Consider the following 15,745-nt stretch of genomic DNA (forward strand, 5'->3'; position numbering starts at 1 on the left):
GATGTCTTTTTTTAAGTGCAGCATTGTTACTACAGGTGCATTATATCTGAAATGGATGCACTCTTGAAAGATAATGAATGATAGCACTTCCTTATTGTCGGTACCCACCCATCACTCTTCTTAAAAGCACGTGCTGTATAGCATTTGCGGTGTTCCTACAAAAGAAAAATTTGAGATGATTTAAATACCTAACTGCTCCTAATTGTTATTCAGAATAAAAGGTTGCACTTCTTAAGTGTTCCCCGCTTTTAACACTGTTTTTAGTACCTCCATTTAAAGCCTGAAAATAAAATGCTTTTGCATGTGAATGGGTTGCTGTAAGTTCACGACCATGGAGGCATCCGTCCTTGCGGCTGGGCGTGGGCTCCGAAGCTCTTGCACAGCTTACGCTACTCTCTTTGGAGTGCACCTGGGACTAGGCAAGGCCTTACGAGCTGGCATGCTTCGCAGCTCTCTAGAGGTCACAAATGAATGAGATTTTCTGCCCAAACTTTAGAAATTTAAAGTTTTTTTTTTTTTTTGGCAGGTAGAACCATTCCATCCAAGTGTCCCCCGCTCTGGGCTGGGGACAGTGAGCAATTCCGCATCTAAAATCACCCCACACTGGTAGACGCCAGGGTAAGTTTAAAGTCCTCTTGGAAGAAAGTTGCCAGAGATTCTGCATTATTCCATGATTCTTCCTTTAAGCCTTATCTACGCAACTCAAGACATGCCTTGATCAAATGATGGAGATGCATTCTAAGAAATGTGTCATCATGTCAGAGGCATGTAAACCAGAGCAACTCCATCTTGAGTAGGGGCTAGGTAAAATGAGGCTGAAGCCTACTGGGCTGCATTCCCAGGCAGTTAAGGTGTTCTAAGTCACAGGATGAGATAGGAGGTTGGCACAAGATACAGGTCGTAAAGACCTTGCTGATAAAACAGGTTGCAATAAAGAAGCCGGCCAAAACCCGCCAAAACCAAGATGGCGATGAGAGTGACCTCTCATCCTCGCTGCTACACTCCCACCAGTGCCATGACAGTTTACAAAGGCCATGGCAATGTCAGGAAGTTACCCCATATGGTCTAAAAAGGGAAGGCATGAATAATTCACACCTTGTTTAGCATATCATCAAGAAATAACCATAAAAATGGGCAGCCAGCCGCCCTCAGGGCTGCTCTGTTTGTGATGTAGCCATTTTTTTTGTTGTTGTTGTTCCTTTGCTTTCGTTTTTTAAATTTTTTTTTTATTTTTGGGGATAGAGTTTCACTCTTGTCACCCAGTCTGGAGTGCAATGGCGTGATCTTGGCTCACTGCAACCTCCACCTCCCGGGTTCAAGTGGTTCTCCTGCCTCAGCCTCCCCAGTAGCTGGGATTACAGGCATGCACCACCATGCCCAGCTAATTTTGTATTTTTTAGTAGAATGGGGTTTCACCATGTTGGCCAGGCTGATCTCGAACTCCTGACCTCAGGTAATCCACCTGCCTCAACCTCCCAAAGTGCTGGGGTTATAGGTGTGAGCCACTGCGCCTGGCCTGTTCTTTTACTTTCTTCATAAACTTGCTTTCACTTTACAAACTTGCCCTGAATTCTTTCTTGTGCCAGACTGAAGAACTCTCTCTTGGGGTCTGGATCGGGACCCCTTTTCTGTAACGGTTATGTGATTTTCTTGTTGTGCAAACATCACAGAGTGGACTTACACAAACCTAGATGGTATAGCCTGTTACACGTCTAGGCGCTATGGAATGGCCTGTTGCTCCCAGGCTGCAGACCTGTACAACATGTCACTGTAGTGAATACTGTAGGCAACAGTAACCAAAGGGTTTAACTACACATATCCAAACACAGAAAAAGTACCATAAAAATATACTATAATCTTGTACAACCAATATTGTATATGTGGCCTGACGTTGACCAAAATATTGTTACACAGCACATGACTGTTCTTGGACATTGCACAAGAAAGCATTCAGGGTGAGTCCTTAGAGTAAAGTGAAAGCAAGTTTATTAAGAAAGTAAAGGAACAGGCGAGGCACGGTGGCTTACGCCTGTAATCCCAGCACTTTGGGAGGCCGAGGCAGGTGGATCACCTGAGGTCAGGAGTTCGAGACCAGCTTGGCCAAAGTGGCGAAACCCTGTCTCAACTAAAAATACAAAAATTAGCCAGGCATCGTGGCAGGCACCTGTAATCCCAGCTACTCAGGGGGCCGAGGCAGGAGAATCACTTGAACCCGGGAGGCGGAGGTTGCAGTGAGCTGAGATTGCACCATCGTACTCCAGCCTGGAGGACAACAGTGAAACATTGTCTCAAAAAAAAAAAAAAAAAAAAAAAGAAAAGAATGGCTACTTCATACGCAGAGCAGCTAAAGGCTGCTGGTTACCCATTTTTTGGTTATTTATTGATTATATGCTAAACAAGGGGTGGATCATTCATGAGTTTTCCGGGAGAGGGGTGAGCAATTTCCAGAACTGAGGGTTCCTTTCCTTTTTACACCATATAGGGTAACTTCCTTGGGTTGCCATGGCATTTGTAAACTGTCATGGTGCTGGTGGGAGTGTCTTTTAGCGTGTGAATGCATTATAATTAGCATATAGCGGGCAGTGAGGAGGACTAGAGGTCACTTTCATCGCCATCTTGGTTTTGGCAGGTTTTGGCTGGCTTCTTTACTGCATCGTTTTATCAGCAAGGTCTTTGTGGTTTGTACCTGGTGCTGATCTCCTATCTCTTCCTGTGACCTAGAAAGTCTAACCTCCTGGGAATGCAGCAATGTAGGTGTCAACCTTAGTTTATCCAGCCTCTATTCAAGATGGAGTCACTCTGGTTCAAACGCCTCTAACAACTGTTTATACCATTAGTAGCAGGAAGGAAAGCTGGCAGACTTTCTTCAGTCATATAAACTGTGGTGTTCACCAAAAAAATGCTTGGATTGATTGCACAGCTGAGAGTATTCTACTGTTCAGATCACTGGACAGACATTTTTTCAGTAACAGAGTTTAACCTAAAATCCTTATGCTTAATGTTTAAGTCAATTTCCCCCTTTCTACCCTGGTTAAGGATGGACGATCACATTTTTTTTTTTTTTTGTCACAGACTGGGATGTGCGTCCTACATTTTGTGTAAAAATGCTGCCCTCTTGCCCCTTGCCCGTCCCACCAGACAGGTCTCAGTGCACACTAAGTGTGTGAGGAGCCATATCAGACGCCTTGAGTGGCTCTGTTTTCAATGACCCCACACCTCCACATTCCCTATGAAATAACCTCTTCTTTTCTCCTTATCTGTCCCTCGGAACACCTAGGTTTTCCAAAACAGAAGTCCCTCTCCAATAAGAGGATCACTAAGACGTCCAACCTTCAAGCCCAACTCATCTCACAAAGGGGCTTGGTGCTTCTGCCACAATACCAGACTACATGACTGACTGCTGTGGGCCCTTCTGAGTCAGAGAAGGTCCTTGTAAGTTTACAACACCACACCTTTGGTGGGTTTTTACAGGGCTAGAGGGTTTGCCTAATTCAACTGAGACGTGGGTGCCCTGCAATTATCCCCATTAGCCGCAGTGCCAGATGTACTGAAGTGGAGCGGGGCATTCTGGCTTCCTCAGAAAACCAGCTTCCAGGTTTCTTCTTCAGTTGGCTTGAGGCTCACAGAGAAGCTTTTCTTAAGTTGATGTACAGCCATTAGTTGGATGCCTGGGGAGATCACAGTGGTCCCCTGCGGTGTCGACGTGAGCCCAGCCTTCTTAGAGAGTCAGTGCAGGGCTGAGGGAAGGGCTCCTCTGCCAGCAGCTCCAGTTCCACGAGTTCTCATCCTACACTTGATCAGACATCCGCTGCTGCTGGGTGCATCTAACCTCTGGTATTACCCTGTGTTTGTTCAGAAAGACTTCTTTTGATACCACCCCCAGACAAATGTGTTTTGAATTTCACCACTACTCCAAAGTAATTCTGAATTCTAGTCACATTCTATCCGGTAGAGTCACACTCTTCCCTGTCCCCTGTTCCATAGTCCACTCTACAGATCACGCCAGATTGGTGTCATCTGTAACTTAATGAGCATGGTCTCTATGCTTATCAGTCCCCACAGGTAAGACCAATTCTACCTCGTCTGCAATTTGAAAGGGACCCCTGGAAACTCACCCGGGGAAGCGAGAGTTGCAGAAACATTCTTTTTTCCATCTTCCTCCCATTTCCTGCCCTTTCCCAGTTCTGTCCATAAGCTACTGGCAAGCTCAGCCATTCTGAGAAGGGATCTCCCTAGGAACCAGGCTACTCACTATCCCAAGCACATGCTGACTTCCTACCAGTGAAGGAGCCTTTTGAAAACATCCCCCTACTCCTACCCTCTATAGCCTCCCAGCATTCAGAACCTTAATGATATTTATTCTGGATGTTTGCAACTTTAGAACACAACACACTGATTTTCTGACATTAAACACACCAACGGCTATGAGAGAGTTCTAGAAATATGTTCCCCCCTCTGTACTGGGAGTAGGGAATTGCGTTTGTCAGAGTCTCCCAGGTGCTAAAAGAAGAGAAATGGGCTGAGAATGGTGAGCTGGACAGAGTCCAAAGCTGCTGTGTAATCTCTCTGACTCTTCCTTGGCCAGCTCCTCCATGTAGGATAGCACACTGTGCGCAGAGCTCCCACAGAGGAAAGAGCTGCTGGTTTCAGCCCTGTCTAATGAGAGACCAACGTGTGTGCATGGCCAATTTGAAGAAGAAGGGAAAAAAACAAAAACAAAAACAAAACACAACCAAAACTGTAGCTGTGCGGCTTCTATTGCCCAAAGCAAATCCAGGCTCTTAAGCTGTTTCATGAAGCCCCAGGGCCAAGGCTGCGATGTGCCTGGGGGAGAGGTGCAGCTCACACATGGTGTCGTGCTGCTGTGTTACCCACCAGGACAATCCTACCCTGCTAATGGCCCTGGGCACTTGTAGTGGGCTTCTCCCTGAACACAGATCAGAAATGTAGGCTCCTTTTCTGCAGTACTTCTCCTTAATCCCGGCAACTCTCCATAGCGAAGACTAGTTTTCCACAAGGAAACCAAGCTGGTCATCTCCTCTCTCTGCCAGGAGAGTTTGCCTTGCAAACTGCTGTGGGAATGACTTCCCCCCTAGGACCTATCTAGGTGCAGAATTACATTTAGATGGTTATTATTTTCTCATATTCAATATTCCTCTTACTACCACCTGTCATTTTCACCTATTGTTCTGGTGTTCAATTCTAATCCTAATACTCTTTGCAAAGCTTCCACTTTGGTCTTTGATATTTCTTGGTTCTTTCTGGAGGAAGAAAGTAAAATTAAAATTTAAAGAGGAAAGAAAATAATCATGTGGGAAGGTGTACATAACTCTCGAAACACTTAGAGTGTAAATTTGTTTCTGAATTCAGATTTCAAGTGTTTTAGTCACACAGTGTCAGATACGAAGATGATAGAATTCATAGATTACTCTGACCATCAATGTTTGAGATCTTAAAAGTCAGGACAGCTTTTAATTCCAATATTCACTCTATGGATATTTATTTAATTCCAATATCCACTCTATGGAGAGCCTCGGTGAGGCTGAAGGAAGAAAAGCACAGTTAAAAATATTCAGGGCACGGTGTCTCACACTTGTAATCCCAGCATTTTCGGAGACTGAGGCGATGGATCACCTGAGGTCTGGTGTTCGAGACCAGCCTGACTAACAAGGTGAAACCCCGTCTTTACTAAAAATACAAAAATTTGCTGGGCATGGTGGTAGGTGCCTATAGTCCCAGCTACTTGGGAGGCTGAGACAGGAGAAATTGCTTGAATCCGGGAGGCGAATGTTGCAGTGAGCCGAGATCACGCCACTGCACTCCAGCCTGGGCAACCGAGTGAGACTCCATCTCAAAAAAAAAAAAAAAAAAGCCGGGCGCGGTGGCTCAAGCCTGTAATCCCAGCACTTTGGGAGGCCGAGACGGGCGGATCACGAGGTCAGGAGATCGAGACCATCCTGGCTAACACAGTGAAACCCCGTCTCTACTAAAAAATACAAAAACATAGCCGGGCGAGGTGGCGGGCGCCTGTAGTCCCAGCTACTCAGGAGGCTGAGGCAGGAGAATGGCGTGAACCCGGGAGGCGGAGCTTGCAGTGAGCTGAGATCCGGCCACTGCACTCCAGCCTGGGCGACAGCGCGAGACTCCGTCTCAAAAAAAAAAAAAAAAAAAAAAAAAAAAAAAAATCAGGTTTTCTTCCCAACCAGAAATATTTTCCAATCAGAAAGCTGATTTTGTCAGGCCAATACCTGAAATTTTAAACTCAGATAAGACTTGAAAAACATACAAACAACCTTTCACTTTGTAACACTCTGTATGTATTTTTAGAAACCTATTCCTTAACAGATTTTATCTGCTGTAATAATCTTTTAGTAAGTCAATAACTCTCCCAACTCTACCAACTAGGCAATAGACAAAATAACAACTTGCTTCATTATTTTCTTTAAAGTCCAGGTTTTACTCATCTTTCTCCATTTTCAAAGAGAGGAGAAAAGAAGAGCAACCAAGAGAGGCGGTGGAGTGGAAACACTGATAATTATCTAGTGACAGATATCCGGGTAGAAGAGTGGGATCACCCATGTCTGAGGCCAAGGGACAGTTCTCACTGGCTACGTGTTCATGTAGCACCAGCTCAAGCTGCAGAGAAGCACATGGGTTCCCGTGAGCCACGTGGAACCCTCCATCGGAACCCTCCCAACAAATCACCATCGTTTAAAACTTTAATCAAGATTATTTTCCTGAATTTAGGTAAATGTATTAGTTTTTATAGATACACCAATGTCTGTGTCTAATGAAAATCAAGACAATCCATTGAAAAGCTGATTTGAAAGAACACCTACGTGTGTGTATGTGTGTAGAGAGAGAGGGAGAGAAATGGAGACAGAGAGACAGCAACAGAGAGAAAGAGAGAGGACAGAAAGAGAGAGAATGCTTTGAACCTCTGTGTAACCGTTGCATATTAAAAAGATTAGGATGGGTGTGGGGGCTCATGTCTGTAATCCCAACACTTTGGGAGGTTGAGGCAAGAGGACTGCTTGATGCCAGGAGTTCAAGAACAGCCCAGGCAACTTAGTGATACCCCCATCTCTACAAAAAAAAAAAAAAATTTTTTTTTAAGTTAGGTGAGTGTGGTGGCATACACCTGAAGTCCCAGTCACTGAAGGGGTGGAGGTAGGAGGATTGCTTGAGCACAGGAGTTCAAAGCTGCCATGAGCCATGATTATACCACTCCCTCCAGCCTGGGCAACAGAGAGAGACCTTATCTAGGAGGAAAGAAAGAAAAAAAAGAAAGAAAGAAAGAAAGAAAGAAAGAAAGAAAGAAAGAAAGAAAGAAAGAAAGAAAGAGGAAGGAAGGAAGGAAGAGAGAGAGAGAGAGAGGAAGGAAGGAAGGAAGGAGAAAGAAAAAGAAAGAAAGAAAGAGAGAAAGAGAAAGAAAGAGAGAGAGAGAAAGAGAAAGAAAGCAGGAAGGAAGGAAAGGAAGAAAGAAAGAGAAAGAAAAGAATATATATGAGTAAAAGAAGTTTATATGTGAAATAAATGGTATGTTATTCATCCCTCTAAGGGTCTAAAGTCTTTAAGAAATAATATGTTCACCTGATGAATGTAATAAGTTATTTTTGATACACTGTCTTTGTCTTATGGACTCTTTAGAGCATTTAGGTGATGAATCTAATTCCACAAGTTCTGCCTAGGAGTACACGGCAGCCTTGAATGGGTTTATCTAGTGGAATAGCCCACCATTCCTAATGCATCCCTGCCCAGGGTAAAGAAAACCTGTCCCAAACTCTTGGCCCACAGAAGACATGACATGGTGCTCTCAGGCATTGCTGAGAGAACACAGGGACAGCACAGAACCCCTAGAGGACTGGGCCAACAAAACACAACCTTCTGACCTTTAGGACAGAAGAGGAAAATGGAGTGAAGGGGTCTTTCTCTTTTCTGTGTGCTGGCACCTATCCATTGGCACGGAAAGGCAAACAAGTCAGAATGGACTTGAGAAAGTAAGAGTGGACTGAGGTGGACACTTACAGGGAGGCAGTCACCAGCAACACTTACAGATGCGGCCAAGGATCTCCACGGCAGCATGGTTGGGCACAGGGCAGATCTGGGATCAGGCAGGATTTGTGAGCATGTTGGGGAGCCCTAGGCTGCTCCCCAAGAAGAACAGGTCTCACCGTCTCCACTCCAGCTGGCCCCAGCTGAGCTCATCGTTGTACAGACTGCACTCTGTCCAAGCACAGAACCTAGAAGTGGAGCCAAGGGAGGGCTTTCTCCTCCTCTAACGTTGGAGAGGGCATTGTTGTAGACTACGGGAATGAAGGAGAATCTGGCACGAGGAATCTTTTTACCCTCCTGGCTGTGGAGTGAACAGGTGGCCCCAAATCTGTCTATGTGGTGGGGGGCGGAGGCGGGTAGGGAGAGGATGAATCTGAAAATATAATGTCCTGAAGCTTAAATCTGAACCACATAAAGGAGAAAGAATAAGCTTTAAGGTAGCACTCCCAAAAATTTCCACCGAAATATCAGAAGAAATTGCTTACGCTTGGATAAGAAGGAGGAGGTATTGGCCCAAAGCCACCCTCTCTAGTCACAAAATGCGTGCGAAGTCTTAGTTTTTGTTTTTAAATCATATGGTGATTTTGTATTCTATTGTATAGTAGATCTGTGATTGTTTTAATATAAAGGTATAGTTTGAGGTTCTCAGTTAAGTTACTTAGCTTGTTCCCCAAAGAACCACGTGGTAAAGAGATGCTCCGGGAAGACACCCCATACTTAGTTCTGTGGCTTGGTTTCTGCAACCTGGATACATCCCCTGCACCTCTTGGTAGGTATGAATTTCACAAGCACAGCTAGGGAACAGGAGATCTCCTCCTGAAACAAACAGAGAGAGGCCACAGTGGCAGAAGGAGGTCACGTAGCAAGGAAGGAGGGGAGATCAATGCAGCCAGTGCCCTGCCCCTCAGGGCACCCCACTTCAGGGCCACCCCATTCTGCTTACCAGAAGACTCAACCACCAGCCATCTTTACACGCCCTAGCCCAAATGTGGAAACAACTTACTTCTGGTTGTTTCTCTTAACCTAGCTGAGACAGGTAATTTTTTTTTTTCAAAGAAATTGGGAAAAAAATAAGGAGAAATAGGAAAACAAGTACAAGGAAAATAAAAAGCCAGCTTTCTTCCCTCTCCATGTACCCTCCCCTGTGACAGCCACACGTTACCTCAGATGACTGGAAGGCTGTGCTGCTGTTTTACCCAGCACCAGCTCACATGCCCGAGCCAGGGCTGGTCTCCCAAACACCCCAAGAAGGAACTGTGGTCAGAGCCCAATCGCAGCTTAAGACATAGGCTCCTTTCTCAATTTCTTCTCTCTCTGTCCCTCTCTCTCCATCTATATGTGTGTGGTGTGTGTACTGCATATGTTGTGTGCCATGTGTGTATTGTGTGAGTATGTACTGAAGATTATGTGTGTTTTGAGTGTGTGGTGTGCTCTGTGTGGTGTGTGTGTGTGTAGTGTATGCTGGATCTGCTGTGTGTTGTCTGTGGGTTGTACGTATATGTTGTGTGTGCTGTCTATGTTTCGTGTTGTGTATGTTGTGTGTTGTGTGTGCCATGTCGTGTGAGTGTGTTATGTGTTGTATTTGTGTGTTGCATTTGTGTGCTGTGTGCATGTTGTAAGTGTGTTGTGTGCTGTGTGTGTGTTGCATTTGTGTGCTGGGTTGTATGCTGTGTATTGTGTGAGACACACAAACACAAATCTGGACATAATGCAGTGAATCCTAGGACCAAACAGAGCTCTAACCTATCTTTGCCACCCACCCAGAATGCCCCCCTCAGTAATTCCACAGGGGAAGTTCATTCTTCACCAGGAGGTGGCAAGGATGGGGTGACTGGCAGATTAAATAATCCCAACACTTAGGGAAGATGCCAACTTCTATATACAGGATTTGCCTCAGCCTTGTAGTCTACCAAGTGTTAAATAACACTAAATTCATACAATAAATATAACAGTCACACAGTAATTCTAACTAGAATAGTAAGAGTGCAGCCTTTTCACAAAAGCATAATGTGGAATAAAAGCACCAAGTTTCCATTGAGGATATGCAGAAGGTTGCAAGTAGTTCAATTTAATTATTTCATTACAGCCTATGCTGTAGTATGTGCAGGTAGACAATATTTATATAACAATATAAATGATATATCTTAGGCTTTCCCTATAGCATAGTAGAGAAATTGGCAGGGAGGAAAAAAGGATCCACTCCACTGGAAATAATTCATTCTTATTTCCAGACCAAACTCTACAATTGAATTCAGCCTCTAAAATTTGGGTAAATTGCATGATTTTGTTTCCACTCTGACCTTTGGAATCTGGCTGATTAAGGCTGGGTCTGCTAGCACAGCTGGTCTCTCCTTCCACCCAGCTGACCTGCTAGAAACCAGCCAATTCAACCCCACAACCAGCTACTAATCAGCCAGCTTCTGGTTAATCTGTACTGCTTACAAATTCCCAGATTACTTAACTGCCAGCATCCAGGGGGGGTGAAGGAACCTGTCCTTATTCCCATGAGGACAGGAAGGACAGTCTCCTGCGGGAAGAAGGGTCATTGTACAACTTAGAAAAGAATCGGTGGCTGGGCATGGTGGTTCACGCCTGTAATCCCAACACTTTGGGAGGCCGAGGCGGACGGATCACAAGGTCAGGAGACTGAGACCATCCCAACCAACATGGTGAAACCCCGTCTCTACCAAAACTACAAAAATTAGTTGGGCGTGGTTGTGGGCGCCTGTAATCCCAGCTACTCAGGAGCCTGAGGCAGGAGAATGGTGTGAACCCAGGAGGCTGAGCTTGCAGTGAGCCGAGATTGCACCACTGCACTCCAGCCTGGCGACAGAGCGAGACTCCGTCTCAAAACAAACAACAAAAAAAGCCAGGCCACACACACTGCGCACATCACTCTCTTGGTTTTGTCTCAGCTAGGTCCCACTCTATCTGCACTGTGACTAGAATGGAGCTGTATAAATATGGGTGGCATTAGTGCACACTCCACCGTCGGTGGAGATCCTCCACTGATATGAAAACAAGACACCAAAATGAACTGCAAAGTCCTGCCTGTGGTCTCTGGGTTTATGGGAAGGGCATTTTGCAGGGTAACTGTGTGTTAAGGATACACTCCCCTGGCAGGGTCAGTTGGAGGGAGAGCTAATCGCTCAGTAAACAGAGAGAAGAGAGATGCTTATACTTAATAAGCCATTGCAAATGGAAAAAGCAAGTTCCTACCCACCGTGATTCTCTCTAGAAACAAATGGCTTGGATCCAAGCACTACAAAGCCCTTTCAGAAAGCTGAGAGGGTCTCCGGGTCCCAGTGCCCCCAAACGTAACCCTTTTGTGTGGTTCTCTTTCTTGTGGAAGTAGCTTTAACAAGGGAAGAGGCAATGACTGTGTATGTGTGTGTATGCCACAGTCACGATTTTTCCTTTTGTCTTAAGTTATGGCCCTCCTGATGTGCAGTTCACCCTTCTCCCTTGGAGGCAGATGCAACAATTACAGGGGAGGGCCAGACTGAGGTGCTGAGTGCTGCTTCTGCAACACCTTGTCCAAGGGTGTTCCCAATCCCCTTCCTTCAAGCCCCCTGAGCCCCGAAGAGTGAAAGCAGCACAGAGCTCTAGTGGTTCAGCAAGTGGCAAAGCTGGCCTGGTGGCAGAAGGGAGGTCAAGGTCTCTGCCAAGGCTTGCTGCTCTGGTTTCTCTCATCTCTGGCCTGTGCCAACCATCCTGTCAGATGAAAGAAACAGTGTGGTTCCATGCGCCAAGTCAAAGCTCAGGCTGGGAGCCGCAGCCACGACCCCGTCTCCACAGTCGTTTACATTTATTATTTTGTGCCCGCTCTGGATACTTTCACTTAAAATGTGGAAAATAAAAACACAAACCTGTCTCCCAAGGCTATAAAAAGCAATGACTAATATAAAAAAGGGGAAAAAGGATCATAGAGCATTTTGTAGATACACTCCCCATAAATCCTAAGTAAGCCTGGTGTGGGGTATTGGCAAATACAGCCATGTGAGGAGGTAGAGGGGCACTTTGTCCCTGAGAGAGCTCCAAAACCAGGGAATTCCAGGCATAGAATGACAACCTTCCTGCTTGCACAGTTGCTGTTACTCGGCCCTTTTCTAGGAAAAAGGACTTCAAAGATTTCCACCAATCACCCACATGGCCACTGTCTAAGGCACCAGTATTTCTTTCCATTTCAATTTGAATACAACAAGGAATCCAGGAAGAAGACAAGGAACAGTTTTTTTTCTCTCTTCTCCACTTAAGAGAGGGTGAATCTCTGGTCACTTTCTAGAAATAAAGGAAGAGCACTCACTATTAATATAGCCCTTTGAACTTCCAGCTTCTGATTAGAACCAGGGGCCTAGATATAATCATCCAATAGTGTTCGTTCTGTGCACCCCTCCATCTCTTTGTCATTTCTCTTCTTCCTGTTTCTAAAGCTAGATTCAAAAGTTGAAAGTGGCTGGGTACGGTGGCTCATGCCTGTAATCCCAGCACTTCAGAGACTGAGGCGGGCAGATCACCTGAGGTCAGGAGTTCCAGACCAGCCTGGCCAACATGGTGAAATCCCATCTCTACTAAAAATACAAAAAATTAGCCGGGTGTGGTGGTGTGCACCTGTAGTTCCTGCTACTTGGGAGGCTGAGGCAGGAGAATCGCTTGAACCCGGGAGACAGAGGTTGCAATGAGCCAAGATTGCACCACTGCACTCCAGCCTGGATGACAGAGTGACTCCATCTCATAAAAACATAAAACAAACCAAAACAAAACAAAAACACAACGCAACAAAACAAAAGTTAAAAGAGATTTATAATAAGTATTGGGATATATCCATTCTGCTAAAACTTGTAGCTAATTTGCCAAGTCTTATTTCATTGTATTTGTACGTTTGCTCTTATAAAAAAAAAATGTTTCAAAACCCCAATGAGATACCACTTTACACCAACTGGAATGGCTGTTACTAAAGAAACAAAAATTAACAAGTGTTGGTGTGTTGGTGAGAATGTGGAGAAATTAAAACTCCCGTACGCAGCTGATGGTAATGAAAAATGGTGCTGCTTCTGGGGGAAACTAAGGAAGTTCTTCAAAAAACAAAAAAAATTACCTTATGATTCAGCAATTCTACTCCTGGGTATATGCTGAAAAGAATGGAAAGCAAGAACTCCAAGAGACATTTGCCCTCCCTCATTCACAGCAGCATCATTCACAATGGCCAAAAGGTGGGAACTAACCCAAGTGTCCGTGGACAGATGAATGGGTAAACCAAACGTAGTAAATACACACAATGAGGTCTTATTCAGCCTTAAAAGGGAAGGAAATTCTGCTACATGCTACAATATGGATGAACCTGGAAGATGTTAAGTGAAATAAGCCAGTAACAAAAGGATGAGTATTGTGTGATTCCACTAACATGGGGTCCCTAGAGTAGTGAGATTCACAGAGACAGAAAGTAGAATGGTGGTTGCCAAGGGCTGGGGGCAGGGGAAAGTGGGAATTATAATTATTACTTAATGAGTAGCGAGTTTCAGATCTGTAAGACAAAAAAGGTCTGGAGATGGATGATGGTGATGGTTGCACAACAATGTAAATGTACTTAATGCCCCTGAACTATGCACATAAAAGGGTAAAAATGGTAAATTATATGTCATATATATTTTACTACTATAAAAAAGTGTTTTGAACATCTGACATCGTGTTCTACCTCCATAACATTCGTGACGGAGGAAGAATAGGTATTTTAATCTGTGTATAAACACAGGAAGACAGATAGAAGGCCTCAGTCCTCTAACAGCTTTGAGCATGGACTGGTGAGATCTATCATCTTCCCCTGGAATAAACCACCTGCCCAGCTAGTCCCCCATAGTGTTCAACTCCAGGGCCAATGGCAGCTGCGGGGTCCCAGGAGAAAGGGTTTGGGCCTTACTGGCACCTCTCCGCCCTTCTCCTGCTTTCACATCTGGCCAGGGACACTCCCGTTCTGCTAACTTCTCAGACTCCACACGCTGACCCAACAGGAGTGCATGGTCGCGATTCCCTCCCATGACCACTGGCCCTCACAGTGGCTGGGTATCCTGGTGGGGCGGCCTGCACCTCCTCAAGCTCCAGCCCCCTCTGGATGGGCGAGTAACTCCCTCGGTGCTTCTGTCCTGTGTCCAGCTTCCTTTGTCCTCTCCAGAGGTCCCTGCTGCGCTTCACCACTGGTGATGCTCCTCCAAATAGCAGCTCCCAATCCCCAGGACAGCTCTTCAGGACACAACCCCTTCCTCCCAGGAGACCCGCAGGTTTCAGCTCTCCTGGGGCCACGGCTGGACCAAGTCCTCAATTGCTTCCTTGCCATTATCCTCTTTGAACTCCCTCTCTCTCCTCTAAAAGCCCCTCTGGCTGCAGACTCCTTAATTCCGTGACTGCTCCTTTCCAAAAGCAGGTGCGCCTGCCCCGGGCCTCTTCGGACTTTCCATCACAGGCCAAAGGAAACCCAGAGAGAGCTTGCAGGACACCGGGGCCGTATTCAGACAGGCGCAAAACGACCCTTCCTCTTCTGTGCGCCTTAGGGAACGGCTGAAGGCAGGCAAGCCTGGGGCTCAGGGGAGGGTCCCTGAGCGGGCAGTCAGAGCTGCCCCCAGGCCCTGGCAAGGAGGTTTTCCGAGGCTCCGCAGTTCTCGAGTGTGTGTGTATGTTTTTGGTGGTGGTAATTGGGAGGCAGGGGGTCAAGACCGGGAGCGCAGAGAGTGAGAGAGGACCTCCTCCGCCCATCCTGGGCTCCTGGTTGATCCTAACCTCCACCCAGCGTCAACTTTTTGCTGCTCCCGTTAGATGGCGCCCAAGACTTTCTAACCACTTGTGAAAGTGCTCCTGGCCCGGAACAAAAAGAACCGTGGGGTGTGAGTCTGAATGTGTGTGAATGCGAGTGCGCGCGCGGGGCTGGGCACAGGGCACGGGAGTCGCCTGGCATTACGCTTGGCCCCGTCGCGAGTCGGCCCGGCCCAGGGCTGGAGCGCGCTCACGGGAGGAGCTGCGCGGCCGGCGGAGAACTTCCTTCTTTTCCCTTCGCTCTCCCTCTTGGGCTCGCGCCTAGGCCCTGGCCACTATCCCGGAGAGAAGCCGGGCGACCCGGCCGCGGGCTCAAGCAGCCAGCGCTGGCTGCAAGTGACCGCGGTGCGCGGGCGGAAAGGGGTCCCGGACGTGCGGGTTGGAGAGCTGGGACGCACACGACAGCCCCTTTCTCCGCCCTTACCGCCCCAGCGCTCACAGCCGCTGCTCTGTTTTTAAGAGAATGGGGCAGGTGCAGGTTTGGTTGTAGCGGTTTTCGCCGCTCCAAGGCAATCGTTCAGTGTAAAGTTTCCTAAGCGTACTGCGTGGGCGTGTTTCCAGAAACACAGGGCAAACTTTCTGGCTCCCAAAGCCAATTACATTAAACAGACTCTCTTATGAAAAGGCCCTTGGGGACCCTAGGGCGTCAGATGCGACAGCTAATTTTAAAATAACGGGTGATTAAGGAGCACGCTTTCTCTCCAGCACCAAGTTCACCTCTTCTCCCACCCCCTCTAAAATAAGTGACTTGACGATAACTGATCCCATCCCCTAGTCCTCTCCTTAATGCCAGTCTGGACACGCACTGTCCAGGAGAAGGGATGCGTCTCCTCTCCCTCGAGAACCAGCGCGGAGACCTTCTTTTGTGCCTCTCCTTGGCTGTGAA

The 15,745-nt window shown here is 46.6% G+C and overlaps 1 protein-coding gene and 1 long non-coding RNA gene across 5 annotated transcripts in view; one reads left to right on the forward strand and one right to left on the reverse strand.

The window, feature by feature from the left end:
• LOC105490159 (uncharacterized) overlaps positions 1-7,555 on the forward strand; it is a 158,470-nt gene extending 150,915 nt beyond the window's left edge. The window contains exons 4-6 of the long non-coding RNA XR_011612076.1: positions 527-618; positions 3,278-3,432; positions 6,449-7,555. This is a non-coding gene — a long non-coding RNA (uncharacterized lncRNA). The remainder of the gene's footprint in view (positions 1-526; positions 619-3,277; positions 3,433-6,448) is intronic.
• The window catches only part of LOC105490157 (uncharacterized), a 92,974-nt gene that overhangs the window by 57,518 nt on the left and 19,711 nt on the right, over positions 1-15,745 (reverse strand). The gene's annotated exons all lie outside the window — the stretch shown is intronic.

Source organism: Macaca nemestrina, chromosome 13 (genome assembly GCF_043159975.1).
Source record: "Macaca nemestrina isolate mMacNem1 chromosome 13, mMacNem.hap1, whole genome shotgun sequence".
Taxonomy (NCBI): domain Eukaryota; kingdom Metazoa; phylum Chordata; class Mammalia; order Primates; family Cercopithecidae; genus Macaca; species Macaca nemestrina.